Here is a 20,142-nt window from a genome sequence, read left to right as displayed (position 1 = left end):
TTGCCTGACGATATGTATGTGTACCATGTACTTGGTGCCTGTAGAAGTTAGAAGAGGGCATCGGATCCTCTGGAACTAGAATTGTGGGTGGTTGTTAGTGCTGGAAATAAAAAATTGGTCCTCTGCAGGAGTACCAAATGCCATTGAGCCATTTCTACAACCCCAATATCTTAATGATTAAAAAAAGTTATCTGAAATATTATTTTAAAAGACTTTAAATGAATGACTGAATGTTTTATTAACATTATCAAAAATGAAAAAGTAATATCAAATTATGTACATCTCAGTGATAAACTTGAATCTTACATAACTATATATGAAATCCTTTTGGATACATTTGTTTAGTATAGTTCATCTGAAAAGAATGATTTAGTGTTTTAGTATAAATAATGTCTTTTACTTTAATAAAACTAGTGTTTGACTCTCTTTTATAATAGATGTTGAATGTTTTTAATTCTTTCATAAGGCTAACTATAAGTATGATTAGAGAAATGAGAAACTATGCTTTGTCTTAGCTGCTGTGAACAGACACAAAGCTGTGCAGCTGGACATTTATTGCTTATAGTATAAAGAAAAGACTAGTTTCTTGCTCTGCTCGAAGATAATTTCCAGCCACAGTAATAATGTTTTCACTTATTTGAGAGTCATTTAGCTCTCTCTTTTGATGGAAACCCACCAATAGGCAAGGCTCACCTCCCTCAGGGCCATCTTCTAAGAGCCTAGGATGTTGGGACCTGTTCTCCAGATATTGTCTCTAGGCTTAAGATGCCAATTGCATAACATCCACCAACTCACAGCTCAGTGCATAGGGTGTTGGGACTCTTAGTTCATAGTGTTGCATGTTCTTCTGCTGCTGGGCCTTGGAAGCCTCTGAGGCTTTTTGAAACTTTTGTAGTGGTCAGAACCTCGGCTCTTCCAAGTTCTCCATCTATGTGTAGTAGTTCTTGCCTCCTGCCACAACCTTCTGCCATTTCTTACCTGATCTCCCCTACTTCCGTAGTCTGTTGATCATGGTCTTTGCTGTCCTCGAAGCTCTCTGGAACTTTCCCCATCACCTTTTATTTGTGCTAGGTGTGTCTGAGACTGGAAGCCCAGGAAATTGTCTGTTCTTCTAGCTTAGCCTAATTTATTCGTTTTATAAACTACAAATTGACTGTGTGTAGCATAAGCTGGCAAGGTTCATAGGATGGAGATCTGGAGTGTTCCAAGAGTAAGAAGACCACTGTTTACATAGCCAGCCACATGTGTACTATCAAGGGTTGAGATGTACTCCTTCATGACAAGATTGAGTACTCCTGGGAAGAGGATTGAAGCATCTGTGAGCATTTATGGCCATCTGGAGGGGCTGTGGTGGAGCACACAAATCTGTCATTATGGTTGAAGGGAAATCTACAGAAGCAAAGACTTGTTTGGTGTGGTGGCCATGGCAATGATGATGGTTCTCATAGGTGGAATGACATCTCTTCTAGAATCTCTGGCTAGTTTAAAGTCTCCTTTGGATATTCAGGACTGGATTTGATACTCTCTAGCAGGTACACAATATTTAAGGAAGTTTAGGCTTTTGTGATGGGAACTCCAAAAATCACTAGAGATGGCTGTTTGGCAGCCCTGATGGAGTTGAAGAAACTGAGGTTCTTACTGCCCTGATGGGATCTTCTGAAGCTCAGAATGACTGCTATTAGTCTCACTGAACTTGGAGCCGTGGATGTAACTGAATAGTGCTGATTGAAGCTCCTTATCTATCTGTCCAGTTGCCCATTTTGCTCCCAGACAGCTGCTTCCACAGCTGCACTCACTAGACAGCCATCCAGAAGGCAACTGCACTGCCCTTGTCTGATACTTCAGCACCTCAAATGGAAACCAAAACAAAAAAACAGCTGTGGGTGAACTCAGCCGTCTATAATTGTGGGAGAGTTGGGTTTTCCTCATTTGTTTCATTAGATGACTGTTCAGAGATTCAAATCGATATAATATCCCACATTTTAGCTTGCATACAATGGGATGATCACTTGAATAAGTAATGCAGAATATGAAATTCTTGAATTGTCTTTTTATAATATAATGTAGAAAGCCAAAAAGAGAAACAATGATTGAAAGTAAAATCTAATCCTCAAAAAAATGCTTAATTGAAATTTTATACAAACTGATGTGAAGCTGATGCAGAGCTGGGGGAATCAGATGGGAGGCTGCTGTTTCTACAGCTTACACTCATCAGGGCTTCTCAGTTGCCAGTGGTCAGGGACTTGAGTTTTACATCATGGACCTGTGAGAAATTCAAGTAACAATAACATTCTGAAATACTGTATTTAAGGTGAGTGAGTACAAAGTCTACTGCCACCCATGGTTCCTGATGTCAGAATTCTCTTTTCATTGAAATGCCTTCAACTCCTTAGCATTTGACCCTCTATGGGAATAGGAAAAGAGCCGTTTCCTAGGATTATGAAGATGAAAGAATGTAATTACCTCAGGATCACCACCAGCAGATAGTATATTCTGTCTCGAGAGACTTTCAAATTAGACATTCGACCCCCAATCTATACTGGCACAAGTAAGAGATAATCTCTCTTACAACTAAAGAATTTTTTTAAATGTAGTCTTACAAAAGCTTTTTAACAATTTTTTTTGTTGTTTCTGTGAAAAGACACTGATACATAACTATCTAAGAGTAAAGTTAACAGGACTTTCCCAAGCAGATCAGAAAGGTGGATCACTTTATTTGGACATTTTTTTTATTAGTGGAACATTTAAAAACTATCTATACTAATTTTAAAATAATTCAATGTCAATAGATTATCAATAGTTAGATAAAATATATAGTTTTAGGTAATATACTACTTAGTACAGCAATTATTCTGTGTTGTTTCTTAATAAAACTTTACCCAAATAAGATCATAAATAAAATCTATGACATCTGAATTGCACTAGTCAGGCCTGAGGACAGCAGCCTCCAAGACAAAACACCCAATACAACAACTCCTTTTGGACATGTAGCTTCTAAGGGCCAATGAAACAAGGATGTACACTTTACCTAACTTTCCTTCCTTGTTGTGAAATAGATAAACACAAATGTGTTACAATGGTATTTCAAAACAATATTATCTTTAAATATTACTCAAAACTTGCTACGGTTTTGGATATTTCGCAAAATGTTAAGGTGGTAGAAACTTAGTCACCAAATTCATATACTAATGGTAGTAGAGGTGGAATCTTTGAAAGCTAATTGGTTAAGACCATATCATGATTGTACAGCCTCCAATATGACAGTATGAAGCTTTGTAAAAGGAAAATAGACAGAGATGACATGTTCCATCTCTCAATATGTGAGGCATCTCATCATGTTATGATGCAGCTGGAAGGGCCCTCATTATTCTCAGCAGATGATGGGTCCATGCTCTTAATTTCACAGCATTCAGAAGCCTGAAGCACATGGAATTCTAGTCTTTCTGTATCATCCATCTGCATGTATTTTTAGCAACAGAAACGAGAGTAAAACAATTCATTTGGTATTTAGAAAGCAAGAACTTAAAACATGCAACCTGACAGTGGCAGCACAGACTTACTATACAAAATGTGGCCCTGAAATACATATTGAATGTATATAGGACAGAAAATCCAAATTAGAATAGATACTGTACTTAGATAATTTCCATTCTAGTTTTCTGATAAAAAGGTATTCCAGAAAACTACCAACACACCAGAGCGGCAGACATTGCCTGACATGTACATGAGGCCAGAAACAGCCTCAAGTGCTTTTCCCGTGGCCAAAACATGTAAGAGAACAGTGAAATCATTTTTATGTGATAAAAGTAGTACACAGTGTGCCAATCAATAACTAATTTGATTTAAAGTCCTGTCCACACGATGGAACCCATACCCAACACTGCTTGGGTGACTAGGAACCTGAAACTAGATATCCCAGAGACCTAGGATAAAACCAAATAATACTGATTGAAAAAAAGAAAAAAAATGTGATGAAATGACTCATAATGGTATTCTCCTCTACTCATAGATCAGTTCCTTGTTCATCCATCATCGGAGAAGCTTCCTCCTACAGCAGATGGGAACAAATATAAAGATCCACAGCAAGTCATTATGCAGAGAGTGAGAGACCTTGGAGAACACTCAGCCCTAGATGGACTGTCTCCATCAAATCCCTCCCCTCAGAGCTCAGGAAATCCTGTAGAAGAGGAGACAGACAGAGTGCAAGAGCCAGAGAGGATGGAGGACATCAAGAAAACAAAGTCCTTTAAATCAACATGACCAAAGCTCATATGAACTCACAGAAACTGAAGCAGCATGCACAGGGACTGCACAGTTCCACACCAGGTCCTCTGCAATTATATTATGGCTTCCAGTTTGGTGTTTTTATGGGAATTCTGAGTGTCCAATTAAAAGAATGGCTCTCTGAGTTTTGTGCTTTTTCCTGGGCTCTTCTCCTTGTGTTGGTTTGTCTTGTCCAACTTTGATGTAATAGTTTTTGTTTTATTATATTACATTTTATTTTGTTATATTTTATTTTGTTATATTATAAATGAATGAATGAATGAATGAATGATGAATGGATGAATGAAAACCTAGCCACTAAGGTAAAGGTTAATGGCTGAACTGTCATTTATACCTGCTGGGAGATGGAAAAATCAGTTTTCTCCAGTGCCGTGACTCTGGTGACACTGGACATATTCCAAGACAGGCCCCGTGTTCAGGAGCAGTTGACTGACATATAATGGACTCCACAGGTTTTTTTTTGTGTGTGTGCTTTTATTTGGTTACAGTTTTTTTTTCTTTTTGGGAGGTAGTGGTGTTTTATTTTCTTCTCTTGAATTTGTGGAGTTTTGCTGTTGTATTAGATTTTTGTTTGTTTTTTGAGAAAGAACTTAAAATTGTCGGGAGGGGAAGAAGATAGGGAAGGACTTGGAGGGTAGAGTAGAAGAATATGATAAAAATATATTTAAAGTTAAAATGTTTTAAATAGTAAAATACATGAAATATAAGAATGCATTTGATGTTGCAAATAAATTATCAAAATATGTATTGACAATATATTAAAAGATTTTGATTAACTAAATGATCTTAAAAAAAAGGTAATATGTGGATACTCATGATGCAAGATCAGGACTGGGTGACTGGGAGAAAAGAAAATATATAGAAACTAAGAGAAACAAATAGCTAAAGGACCTTCATGTGCTATTCCTAGGATAGACTAGATTGGGACTCAGGCCAGGACCAGCAGTCACAGAGAGATTTACTTTATTTGAGCCCCACCCAGGTAGCAGACATTGCATTCACTTCTGATGTAGCCTTGATTCCTTCTTTGAGGAAACTTAAATTTACTGATCTCAAATTTCAGCCATGTGGAAAAACAAAATCTATAATGAAAAATTTTACCTGTTCCTAAACAATGTAAATAACAAGATGTGATCATCATAGTAGCATGATGTCTAATGAGCTAAAAGCCACATACTATGTTCTACTCAGAGAGAAGAAAATAGATGAGTGATGGAGATAACCCATAACCTCCCTCAAACTGAGTGTGGGAAACAGCTATACCTATTGTCAAGTATTCAGAAAGACAATAAAAATTACATAGTCAGTATTGTTACATGATATGCTTGTTATTGTTTGTTTGCTTGAGGCAAGGTCTCATTGTATAGCCTAGATGAGTCTGAAATTTACTTTGTAGCCCTGGTAGAGCTCTAGCTTGAGATAACTCCTCAAACTTCTGCCTTGACCTCTCAAGTTCTAGGATTATAGTCATGAACTTCAGAACTGGTTCTCATTTTGTAGTTTCTAACTGAAATGTTCAAGTTGAAAGGTCTTGAAATCAACTACTCAGATTCCAAAATCCACAAGCATAGAAAGTGCAGGTCGTAACTAAGGAAAATGACCTCCCTTCCAAGAACTTTAGTAATATCATTACTTTCTGTGCCTGCTTGTCTGTGTTCCTCCTTATCATTAGTCACTTTCTGAGCTAAATCCAGCAATAGCTCTACCTATTGTTTGAGATACGAAGATGGTCTCTAGTGAATCTTTTAAGAGCAAGAAGCAGTACTAGTTATACTCACATCCATCGTCAGAAGACTAGGATTTAATCCTATCTCTGAAGTAACTATTTGAGTATGACTCTAACTCTTAGCTCTCTTGTTAAGTGAGTGGGGGCTAAGAATAGTTTGCTAATATCTCATTACTTTCATTTTAAGAATATATACCAGAATACATTTCAGTACATGTCAACAATCTATATCTGATAAAGAACTTTATTTTCTCTGAACGATGTTAACATCCAATAATGTGTGTTGTCATATAAACCAGGCTTGTCCAACCTACATCCTCTGGGATGCATTTGACCCAGGATAGCTATGAATGTAGTTAAACACATTTGTAGATAACAATATCATATTGCAAGGTCAGAAGGTAATATGCCCTGATTGAGCATTCTTGAAACAAAGACAACTGCTTGTAAATTCTAGCTCATGGACTGTCATTCTATGTTAATAAACATATATAATTATAATATGTATGGAATGTTCTTAAAAGAGAAGGAGTTACCCATGGAAGGAAAACTAAATCAATCATGTTTTATCTCTTCCCTGGCAATTCTAGATTTTAAGTTCAAATCAGGTATATAGCCCCGTTAAAATTCTTAGCTCATGTGGTTTACAGTACACTGTTATATTGTCACCTTATAAATGATTTTATATTAAAATATTCTATGCATTGCTGCACATACTTCTACAAAATTAATTTTTGGCAACATTATTCATATATATGAACTATGTCTTTATTAAAATGCATGCTTGCAAAATTCTTCCTTGTGATTTTTTTTGAAAACCAGACCTAAAAGTTTGACACATGAAGGCATATGACACATGAATTCTTCACAGAATTCATACTCCAATGAGTATATTGTTAATCTCTTGTCTTTAAACATAATTAAAAATATTCATGATCAGCATTAACCTATTTTTAATTAATTTGCTTTTTGACTGCTACTCAGTGAACAATCATGTATAAAATACTAATCAACTTTAGAAATAGTGAAAAATGCATAGATTTAGAGTAACACATAAAACAAACCAAGCATCTATAAAGAAGTAAGTCTAGTGTTTTATTTTCATCCTTATTTCTTTGAAGAAACTTAAATTCTGAACCAATTGAGATGAAAGAATCATGAATTACTTATTTGAAGAGGACTAATTATTTACAAAATTGAGTAAAATTGAGGAGCATCCTTTCCCACACCCAAGAAAAAAAAGTGAATGGGGATTTTAATCATTCAGCCTACTGTCCCCCAGTAGTCAACAATGGCTATCTTAGCAACTGGAGTGGGTTACCATTTTCTTTTTATCTATTTACTTTTCTTTTTTATTATTTATTTTACATACCAACCATAGTTTCCCCTCCCTCCTCTCCTCTTGCCCCCCCACCTTCTTTCTCCTCCTACGCCTTAAATTCAGAAAAGGTAAGGCCTGCCATGGGAGTCAACAAAGCATGTCATATCAAGTTGAGGCAGGACCAAGCTCCTCCCCTCTGCATCAAGACTGAGTGAGGCATCCCACCAAAGGAAGTAGGTTCCAAAAAGCCAGTTCATTCACCAGGGACAGATCTTGGTCCCACTGCTAGGAGCTCCACACACAGACCAAGCTACACAAGTTTCATCCACATGCAAAGGGCCTAGGTTGGTCCCATGCAGGCTCCCTAGGTTGGTCTAGAGTCTGTGAGCTCCCATGACCTCGGGTTAGCATTTTCCAAGTAGACTCAAGAAAGATTAGAGCAGAAAATTGGCCTGCAACAAAAGATCTCTGCTTTGTCTTTCTTTGTAGTATTTTTATTCATATTTTATTGAGTGAAGCATAATTTTAAAATGTTGTTCAGATATAAATGAGATATTTTTTTCGATTATTCTATCCTTGGGTTTCAAATTTCTCCTGTACCCAAGCAGAAAGACTTTCAGTCAATAATGAGTCCCTGGGTCCCTAGAAAAGAGGCTGGAGTATTTCCAAGTTGTACTGCAGGTCTTTTTTTGTGAATGCCAGGCTAAGAGCTAGAAGGACAAAGCCACTGGAGAAAGGAGGAAGAGGAGTTGGACATGGCAGCATTCCTCCCTGCTGGACTTTTATTTGGCCACAGAAACCCTTTTCCTTGTGTGATCATCTTCAATGACCATCAAGAATTGTTCTTTAGCTGACACCTCACTTTCCTGGTATTCACTCTTAGCAATTCGGATGTCATAGATGAGACACTCAGGTAGTGCTTTCCTAGGAGTCTCTTACAAAATGTATTCAGAAGCTCAGCCCTACACCATTGCTTTGTTCAAAATTTGTGCTAAAGTATTTTTATGTTTCATTTCATGGTAAGGAGATCTTCCACGTATGTGGTTCTCCAGGTGGGAAATGTACCATTAGATGATGACTGCTCACAGAAAAAAACCCACAGATCCTTCCCCAGGTACAAAGAATATTCTGCTTTAAAACATCATTCCCAATCATCATATTCCCCTAAGTTATTGAACTTCAAGATAGACTCACTTGTGTAACTTACCATTATGCATTGTTTGGAAACATTTCCATATGTTTTGCATCATTAAATTGTTTTCAGGAACCCTAGGACAAATGCATATTTTTCATCTTTAATTTGTTATAAGAACAAAATTAGATTGACAGAATATATTATGATCAGGAATAGTACTAGACAGAGGTAGAAAGTAAGACATCATACATTGTTACAGTAAACATATTAAATTCATTAAGAAAAAAAGGAATAGAAGTATATACTCATAAGTAATATATTCATATGCAAACATTATGTAAATGAGTTGCCCGTAAACAATATCTAATTCTATCATCATTGATTTTGTATTTCTTTCCTGTGATTTGTGTGTGATAGATGAATTTTAAGATGTTAGGGTCTTTGAATGTATTATACCCTGTAGTCGTCTTCAATAAAGAGACAAGTGGTGTCATTTTGTCTTGATCAGATGCCTTTTATTTTTAACTAAGAGGCTTTTGTTGGACAAATCCCTGGGTACTTGCTTCAGTCACAACCCCTTAGTATATTTCTAAAGCTAAGTAGAGCAGAGTTGTTCCCCGTAAAGGATCAACTGCAGCAGCCTGTTGTAAAGCATATCCTGATACATTCGTGGACTGGCTCATTTGGAGAAACATCACTGAACTTTTTCTAGTTCGACCAAATCAGTCGGATGGCTTTCCATCAGTATTTCATAGCCTGTTTTGAGGAAGTTTCTCGATCCTGTCTTTTCTTTCTTAACATGTGTTAGACAGTCATCCCTCCCTCCAATTTTACTCTTAGAATTTTTGAATAATGTTCTTTTATTTAAAAGAGGTAGAATATAGTAATAAAGAGAATATATCCCATTGTATAAGCTAACATTTAATTTCTTCTGCTTATGAAACAGACATGATATTAATGAAGAGCAGGTGTAGATCAGTTTACAAATATTCCAGGATTTATATGGAAGAGATGTCAAGACACTCTGGAGAAAAAGAAGAGGAGGAATCAAGAATCGGTGATTTATCCTGTTGTGTCTTACACACGTTGCAAAGCTTATGAAATGTAGAGACGAAATTTTGAACAGTGAAGCAACAGTAGAGGAAAGAAGCAAGACAGAGACAAGAACCTGACAACTGCATACACAAGAATTTAGAACAGGGCAAGGTTTGCTCATAAACTTGGTGGTCTGTGACCTATGCGTGGGAGAAATATTTTGGAAAATTTAGACTATGGACTTAAAAGAATAAAAAATTAGACCCTCACGTATATCTGAGAAGTTCCAAAGGGAGTGAATGGTATATGTGTTAAAGTTCATTACTAGAGAATAAAAGGGAGTAGGTTTTTTTCACAGAGTCCATAGAAGGCAGGGAAGGACTAAGCAGGTTAGGAATTCAGCAGCCAGTAATGGAGATAATTAATCACATAAATGTTCACTTCTGTCCACAGAAGGGTGGTACCGTATGAAGTGGCGCTTGCTTACTGTAAAAGCTGAAAGAACTGGCAGAAATAGTTATTTACTTCTATTAATATACATGTTTATTGATTCCATTGATTCAAATGAATTTTATCCCACAATGAACAATTTTGGGGAAGATTTTTGAGCATGAGAACTTGTGATTTCTCCTGATAAGGATGTACTTTAGATGAAGTTAGATTAAGTTTCACAGGTCTATTTCACTGAGTTCTAATGTAGTTTTAATAAATGCCTAATATTGGAACAACCCACAACTCTTACACGAACCATTGTTCTTCAGCTCCATACACCCTGAGGGATGAATGGGTCAGCCATGAAAGAGACCAGACTTTACCAAATAACCATGGCCTATTGAGCCAAAGTGTAAGAAGATGAGAAGGACTACATCATGGCAAAATTGGAACAATGGAGTTTTCTACCAAATATCACCCTGGGTTTTGAGGAGTGGCACGAGACTTCGCTGGACATATTAACAATACACAGTTGGTTTAAGATGTGTTCCTACAGGAGTTACCCAGACCATCTTTCTTTTCTTATGTCAGCTGGGTAAGATTAGGATTGAAGTCTTTACTCACAATGATTTTGCTGCTGTAAATTAATGATCATTGTGCTTTATTATTCAGTTGTGCAACTGCTATTTTATTTCTGTTGATCTTTGTTTTTCTGCTTAATTTCTATAAATTACTGTACAGTTTCCCATAAGGTATAATTAAGCAGAATTGCTTAAGTTTTAATTATTGTGTATTATAGATGTTGAAAGCAACATTAGCACTTGGCTTTTAAAAATGTGATCGTATATTTATAAGAGAGCATTTATAAACACATTTACATATAGTTAAGATGAAAAAGGTATTTGAATTGTAGTCATTAGCATTTCTTCAAACATATGGCAGAGCAGCAGAGGCCATGGGCCATGCCTTCATTAACTGAACACTGTTTCATCAGTGTTTCAGCTTCCTGCTGTGCCACCCTGTGGCTTCCCCTTCTGTCCCCGAGGTTTCAGTAACAAGGGACAATATGTCCCCAAGGTGAAAATCTGGAAAATATCGCAGATTAGCCCTTAGAGAAGTTCTTATGATTATTTAATCATACTTAGATAAAGAACACACAGCACCATTAAACTGGCTTCGATGTTTCTCTGCTAGCCTCCATTTCCCAGCCGCAGTGACGGGCACCGTCTACAGCACCAAGCGAGTATGAGCAAATTTAAGGAGGACATTTAAGATACCATTAAAATGCCGACCACTTCTGTATTTGAGGGCATAGTTGTCAAAGCTGAAACATATGCACAGATTTTCAAAAGACATGGCTTCATAGTCGTAAACAGATACAACTACACAGCTGTAAGCAGACATGGCTGCATAGGCTTATGTAACGTGATTTAATTGTAATCTGTTTCTTTTAGGTTTTCAGAAGATAGATGGAGATGAAACTCTTAAATAATGTTAGATACACAATGTCAGTCTATTATTTGTAAAAAGGCAGATAAACAATTTAAACACTGTCTTATAAGTGCTATAGGCATATTTTATTGGCACATGTCTCTAGTACATAAAGCGTAGTAATCTAAGAGATAAAGGCATGTGTGTCAACATATCTGTCACACTTATGCTCTATCAGCTAAATGCCTGTCATTAATACAGAATTAGTTCCTGAGGCATCTTTGACCATAGAATATATATGCATATTAGATTTTAATCTAAGATAAATATTTCAAGACAAAACCTTATGAACCTGAAAAAAATATATGTGGTAAATATGAATATTTGAACTCATAATTTTATATGATTAAATAGTTGTTTCAGTAGCTGGGAATATGAAATTAGAAAACTATCATTTAGGTAAACCAATTGCTAAAATGTTAGCAATATATGAGACAATCCAGAGAATTCCTGGAACAATGAAAAAGAAGAAGGGGAAATTTAAAACGATGATTCTCTATTATGATTCCATGGGTTTTAGGATAAAAATATGCCAGACCTCTAATTTCAAATCCTATGTTGACCCTGTCTGTGCAATGTCTTTGCTACAATTCCACTTACTTTTTAAGCTGCTGTTCTGCACTATGGGACAACTGGGACACAAAGAGAAATAGAACTCAGATCTCTTTCTTCAGGGAGCTGTACTGTACCACACTAAGCCAGATATACACGTGTTTGTTTATGGAAGGCAGACCGTCACGTTGTTATTATTGCTGTTCCTTCAGGAATGTGTTCCTCACTTCTCTCAGAAGTATCTCTGAGACCTTCAGCCCATTGCACAAGTGTTTTGTGCCACATTTTCCTCACAGAAACAAATTTTAATTCTTATTTCAGAAACGTGTTCACACATTAGCTGCATGCTACTGTGCCGAGTGACCAAAAGTATGTCTAGATATACTGCACATACTATTATAAATGCTTCATCTCCCACCAATATATTATATGTCCGTTTGATGTGTGTGTGTGATGTATATGGAATGTGTGTGTCTGTAGCTATTGCAGTCCACTGAGTGTGTGTGGAAGGCCAGAAGACAACCTTGGGTTGTCTTCACCTTGGACTTGTTTAAGATAGGGCCTCTTTGTTGTTTTAGCCTGCCTAGACCAGGCTAGCTGTCCCATGAGCTTCATGGGATTCTCCTGTCTTGGCTTCACATTTCATGGTAAGAACACTGAGATTACAGATATGTGTCATGATCTCATCTTTTATGCGGATTCTGGGCATTCAAATTCAGGTCTTCAGACTTGCAAGGCAAACACTTTGGCCAACGAAGTTTTTTCCTCATCCTCTCTCAATTAAAAATAAAGTCATGTACTCCCACCCTCTGATTTCCTCATTGCATAGCTCAGTTTTGATTCCATCTTCTGCCTTTTTAAAACTTACCATTTTCACAGAAGTCACTCAGAAGGAAAAAAGGAAAAATGTACAGTGGAAGATGTACTGATGGACACTTTGCCAGCAACAAATTCCACAACATACGATCCACCTCAAAAGTCACTTGGACTCATCTGATAAGAACTTCATGGAAGTCCAGTTCTGAAACAGCACATCTCTTTCTGTCCTTCTAATGCAATAATTGCTGATATAGCTGAAGGAACAATTACTAGCACTAAGATTGCTTTATATTTGCTGTGCAGATATAGAAATAGATAACTTTAACATACCATGCATTTGTGATATTGTAAACTACTAAGGAACTCAATATTTACTGAAATATAAGCAAAGTATTAATTAAATGGAACATGTATCTCTTTATAATGAATCAGTAAGACATGCTACTAAGTTATATAAATATATTTGCTTTGGGGAATACCCTTTTGGACTCTTTTATTTTTCTTCATCTCCTAGCATATCACAAATCCCCAGAAATATGCCATGCTAATATTGCCAACTGAGCTCTTCCAAGCAGAGATGACATCAGCCATCTGTCACATAGTATTAATGCTGAGAAGCAAAGCCAACTATAGAGAAAATAAATACCTTTCATATCGATTAGCCAAATATTTATGTTGAGAATGAAATGATTAAAATCTCACTATTCGAGCTAATTACCCTAAGTGAATATTTGCCTCCAAGTGAACGACACACCAGCAGTATGCTTGCCTTATTGCCTTCCTAAAACCAAATTTCATTGTGAACATGTGTGCTGCTGAGGGGCTTGTGCTAGACTCTGCAAGGTGTTGCGATACACCGCCGTAGCTCTCTTTCAGCCTGCAGGTGTATCTCCTGCTGCCTCGATAGATTCGATCTATACACTGTGTGGCACCAGCTTCCAGATGGCTGCTTTCTTGTTCTATTTTAAATTACTCAATCTCTTTAAGGCAGATCCCTGGAGCTTGTCATCACAGGGTCAAACAATCAGTGCTTCCTACCTCTGACGATGCTGAAGCATCTATTTTGCTCTAGGTGGACAGAGGTAGGCTAAACAGGCACCTGACTTAATCACAATAGATGGTTCCATTATTTTCTAAATTGGGCAGCTCTTCCATTCAGTTGTTGCTGTGGTGATTGCACGGAGTCTCTCAGTGTTGATAGGGAGTATTGTCAACTGGCTGTGTCAGCTTTTATAAAACACGTGTATATGTTGGGGGATAGAACTTGTTCTCTATTACATTTGAGTACACGGGGGAAATGAGGTATTTTATAATTGCATGTCTACTTTCCTTCTGTGAAAGAAGGGATGTACAGTGGTTTACAATTTGATTAAGTCATAAAAAGTGTCCTGAGTCCTCCTCCTGGTGAATTAAAGGCCACAGTATAGAGTATTTCTGCCAACACAAGTATTTCCATTTAGCTTGGCTTGGAACAGCCACTCTTGCTAAAATAATGAAACACGAAGACACAAAAATATTTTGGGAAATTCTGGAGCTTTATATAGTAACCAAAGTCACAGGGTTATGTGACCTATCTGGGAGATCAGTTACATTTCAGTCACTCTGGACTGATGTTCTGTGTGGTTTCCAAGGGAGTCCAAAATACAACTGAAGTGAATAAACATCCTTTGTAGCTATTACTTATCTCTAAATAATGATTTTTTTTGGTATGTGAAAATGGGGTCCCTGAATCACTTTCCATATTTGACTTTGCTATTGAACATTTAGGAGAGGAGCTAAGAATTTTATACACCAAAATAAAATAGCTCTAACTATATTCTATCCTTAGCACCATTTTCCTCCTTGGGAAACACTCCTAATTTTTATAACAAGGGCCTTAACCTACCTGAGAACATATTTATACTTATATTATTTTCATCATATTACATTATCATAACAAAATAATACAGAACTCTCAACCAGTTGAGAAACAAAGTGACAGCAGAATAAGAACAAATATTCATCAATCTTAGCCAATGTGGACTTTCCATACTTAGCCCTGCATGAGGCAAAGCCACCTACACAATCATGTTTCCCCACTGATGCTCCATTGTCACCAGGAGGCAGAATGCAAATAGGCTGAAAACAGGTCTTCTGTTAGACAGACTTACTGATCCTCTCAAAACTTCAAATTCCCTCTAAGAGGAAATGCATGAAGAGGTGATAATAAGAGGTCCCCACTACTGAACTCTTCTCTATAGAAAACAACAACAACAAAAAACACAACCGGTATGAACAGTTAGTATTTTCTGACCTGTTTCAGAAAACTCTTATAGCCTCCTCTTTCATGTGTGGATACACTGTAAAATTTGAAGTGTCTCTTTGCCCCCTCTTGTTCCATACAAAGATAAATTTATGTTGTATCAGCTGTCTTTTGCTATAAGACAAACTACACAAAAATACATTGACAAATCACTCATTTATTCATAGTTCTGTGGATTATCACCTTGGCTGGGGTTTATCTAGGGAAATTCTCATGTGTATCACATGAGACTGAATGGTAATGTTGCCTTGAGCTGAATTATCCTGGTGCTTTGTTGGTAGACATCTTTGCTCCCCTTTATGTGATGTCTCATTTGTCCAAAGTTATCGTAAGCATTTTTACATGGTGATGGAAAAAATTGAGAGTAAAAATGGGTGCTGAAAGGCCTAATGAAGGCCCAGTTTAAGAAGTCACATTTTATTACACATAAATTTTACTGGTTATAAAAATTCATAAGACCACTGCACAGATCAACATGTGTGTGTTTTGGGTTCATTTATTAAAATAGCATGTTATGTAAACATAACATACAATGTATATGTGCACAAATTTGTACATGGTGGCAGTATTTAAGACTGTAGACATCAAGCATCCCTTTGTCATATATTGAACAAGTTATACCCCTTCTGCTAATTGTCTCATTCATAAAATGACAATAATTATGCTATGTATTTATTCTGAAATTGAGACACATTTAGAATAGTTTCTGGCATAGCTCAGCCACCATTAGGACATCCGTGACTACATCACACCCCTTCCCCAAGGCTCAGGGACTGTTGTTGCAGAAGAGGAGATAGGAAGATTGACAGAATCAGACTCAGGGGAGATTGGAGTACAATGTTGTCTGGTGGACATGATTAGATCACTGCACGCTCTTGGGGACTCAAAGCTGCCTGTGGTTGCCTGCACAAAACCAACACAAGACCAATACAGTCAACAGTTTAGCATCAAGGGATAAGAGGCTCGTTAGTCATCAGTTCTAACTGAGGACCTATGGACAGTTGATGCTTCTAGGCAAGGGGGAGCCAATGGATTATTAAAGAAAAAATAAAAGAGAACACAACACAAATGGTTGGGTATAGAGATGGGAGTGATCCAGGAGAGTTAAGGGGAGGAGTTGGGAATGAACATGATCAAAATTCATTATATGAAATTCTCAAGAAATTAATAAAATATTAAATTTAAAACAACTTCCTGAGTAATTTTTATTTTTATATGACAGGAAATTCGAAACCTATTTTTTTTCTATTAGCACTGGGTAATAATGAACTCTCATTATGAAAATGATGAAGATAATTGATTTAATGGCCATAAATGATTGAGACAAGGTAGCAACCTGAACCTGGAAGATGTATCCCACACACATTTCCTGTAGCTCTTTATTTTTAATTCATGTTTGAGTTTCTTCCTTGTGTAGATTGCACAATATTCACACTAAGTCACATATGTAATCTCTATTCTATAACATAGGTTATATTCTTTTTAAGGCAGTGCTTTTGCCTTTAAAGTGAATAAGAAAGACCAGCTCTCTCTCCCGTAATAAACCAAAACCAAAAACAAAACAAACATAGGCAATAGGCCAGGTCTGGTGGTACCTGCCAGTAACCAAAGTGCTTGGGAAGAAGAGGCAGGGGGATTAAGTGTTCAAGACCAATCTGGGGCACATGCAGAGACCTGATTCAAAACAAAGCATGAACAACAAAAATAAAAAAAATACATAATTATTAGTGAGAGAAGAAAACTAGTTATATGATGATATATGAGTTCTGAAGAAGAACCCATAGTCAACTGTAGTAATATGATAGTGTGATAAAAATGGTAATATGACAATAAAAACCTGATGAACATTCTTTTCCAACAACCAGGACTTTCAATCAATAGGTAACTCTGAGAAACGTAACTATAAAGTATGAACGCAACTTTAAAGTAGAAAGCAATAACATCTATGTAGAGATATGATAAAAGGGGTAAGATAGTAAACTAAATTAGTAGTTATCCTTTGAAATGGGAAAAAATACAACTCTTCAATATGAGCTAAAAGGTTGAAAATTGAAAAATTACCAAATGAAATAGGCATGGAAGCATAGAACATAGAGACAATTACATAACAAGAAGAAGTAAATTTTAAAACTTTGGAAGGGAATTAGAGCTAAATAATAAATTAGAGAACACATGATACTATGGTAAAACAAGGCACATAGAGAATCAAAATGAAAAGAACTGAGCAAATTAAACCAAACTAAAAGGAGGAGTCAGTATGAGCCACATGCATCAACAAATGTAAATTTGGTTATTTTGTGAAGAAAATCTTTTTCTTGAACATAGAAAAGGGAAAATAGTAAAACAGAACTATAAACATGAAATAAAGAAGCTAAGAACAAACCAAATAGATATTGCCCACCTTTGACTTATCTGATTCAATTATAATTTATATGGAGAAAACTAGGCCAGGCTGTAGATATAAATTTATCCTGGAATTAATCTCAAGAAGCAACTGCTAAGTACTTTCATCAGAAATGACCATGTAAATACATTCCATCCAGGAAGGCATAAAAGCAGGGAGATGCTGTCTTGGGTTGACCTGCAAAGACAGGTAAATCACAGCGGAGCTGAAACTTGGAGCAGGACTGATTGTCCATCTTCCTGATTTTAAGATAGTAGGGTCTCAATTGTTTGCTGTTGACTCCCTAAGGCAGAGGGCACCTGCTTTTTGGGATGTCTGGGTTTAATAGTGGATTGCAGACTATGAAATAGGGATTACCTGTCTAACTCAGCACCGATCTGATTATTAAGCCTATCAAGCTAGGTTGGCTTTGACTATGATAACAGAACCTACTCAGACCTCTGTGGCGGTGGGCCACACGTTTGCTTTCCTGTTGAGCTGATTGGCTCTAGGCCCAAACAGCTCTCCAGAACAGCTGTCAAGAATAGCTGTCCTTCAAGTGTTCATTCAGCAATCCAAGCTGCTTCGTTCTTTTGGCCTCTGTGAGAACCAGAGCTTCCAACATTTCCACACAAGTGCTAAGAGACAGCTGAAAAATCAAGTCAGCAATTCAGCTCAACGGTTTACAGTATTACACAGCACTTTCACGCACGTTTCTCAGAAGAACCTCATCCATCTACCTCTGTCTACACAGGGTGAGGACCGAGCAGTTCCCTTATGGGATAAGTGAATAGATCGACTTTCTCTGGTCAGAAAAACGGGTCACGCTGATCATCTGACAAGTGTCAAGTGCTGTTTTCAATTCAGCAGAAGAAGGATGTGGGAAATTCCAAATTTCTTATCTCTGGAGACTCAGACGGCAGCCGTGATGGAGGGAGCTGGGCTTTCTCATAGGCCAGGCACCAGTGGTACTTGCAGATTTAGTTCTTGATGTACTCAGCTAAAGCTTGACTGGCTTCACGGCCTCCACATTCTTCGTGTTGTCTCCTCAAACACCGTTTCTGGCTTCACTTTCTTCAGTTTGTGCCACTGTTGCAGTATCTTCTCAGTAAAATAGCTTGACTTTCAATTCAAGAAGAAAATGAAAGAAAGCAATTGTTGCCAGACTCATGTGGAAGTGCGCAGGCCGTTAGCCCTCCCTGTCCTCTGTATTCTATGGTAATATGAACTGTTTTCTTCTGTTCTCGCCACTGTCACTCAAGTAAAAGTTGTATAGATAAAAAGAACAGCATTTTTTCCAAATAAACACACGTGTGTGTGTGTGTGTGTGTGTGTGTACATAGACACCTTTGTGTGTGCGTGCATCTGCCTTTGTGTGTGTGTTCAACAGATTTTTGTTAAGGTACTGGGAATACAGAATGGAGAAATAACACTCTCTGTCTACATGTAAAAAAGCCATGAAATTTGATATTTCATTTGCAACACACATAAAATATACTCAAAATGAATTAAATAAACATAAATTCCAATGATTTAAAACTCAGAGAAGAAACTAGTAGAAGAGCTTCCTGATATTTTGTTGGCAGTTATGTCTTGAAACAAACAAGCTAACAAACAAGCAGGATTCCCTCCATCAAAACGAAAAGCTTCTGTATAGCCAGCATAGCAACCAATGCAGCAGAGGCTCATCTACAGATGGGGAGAAGATGCCTGAAAACATCTACTAGAAGTCAGTTTCCTAACCATGCAAGGAACTCCTATGGTGCAGGAGCAAAAAGTGATAAATATCTGGTTTATTTTTATTGGCTAAAGGCACAGACATTTATTTAAAGAAGACATAGAAATGATCATCAGTTATTTGAAAACGCTCAACAAAGTCATGTCATGGAGATATAAATGAAAACAACAATAGACTATCTGTCTCACACTTTTAGAATAACTTCCATTAAAAGCCCAAAAGAGAAAAAATGATGAGAAGAGTGTGGTGTAGTAGAATTTGTAAGTTAAATAAAACCACAGTGGAAAAGGGAGTTCTCAGAAGGGGCTGTGGTGGGTTGTGCTACTTGCAGGTCGCTCCTGGGTTTGCTTTGTGATTAGATCTGCTTTCACACCAATAGCTATTTGTTTGTGTATCTTCCCTTATACACACAGGTACGCATACTGCCTAGCTTGAGGGTTGTTCTCAAGTAACATTCAAATAAAGGTAAAGAGAGGCCATCATTAGTATCAGTGGCCAATTTACAATTATTCTGGGGTCACAGAGACAGCTCAGTCGGTGGCACGTGCTGGCAAGCTTGACAACCTGAGTTGACCCCCAAAATATGTGGTGGAAGGAAACGACCTGCTCCATTAACACATGCCCCATAGTATGCATGCATGACAATACACACACACACACACACACACACACACACACACACACACATACACACACACACACACACACACACACACACACCACACATACACACATGTTAGAGACCGACTCCGGACAGCTGTGTCTTGAATTTTGTGTGACCTTCCTTACTTTATCAAACCTTGCAAAAAACAGGTTCCTGGCCTAACCGCGGGCTGTACAACTTCCTGGAGTACCTGCTAATCAGTTAGCTACAGGGGCCTGGGACCAAAGCGACCTCACCCTTCCTCAGGAATTTTTCATTCT

The sequence above is a fragment of the Peromyscus californicus genome, unplaced genomic scaffold (genome assembly GCF_007827085.1).
Source record: "Peromyscus californicus insignis strain IS unplaced genomic scaffold, ASM782708v3 Scaffold_15__1_contigs__length_86483966, whole genome shotgun sequence".
Classification (NCBI taxonomy): domain Eukaryota; kingdom Metazoa; phylum Chordata; class Mammalia; order Rodentia; family Cricetidae; genus Peromyscus; species Peromyscus californicus.
This window is presented reverse-complemented; position numbering follows the sequence as displayed.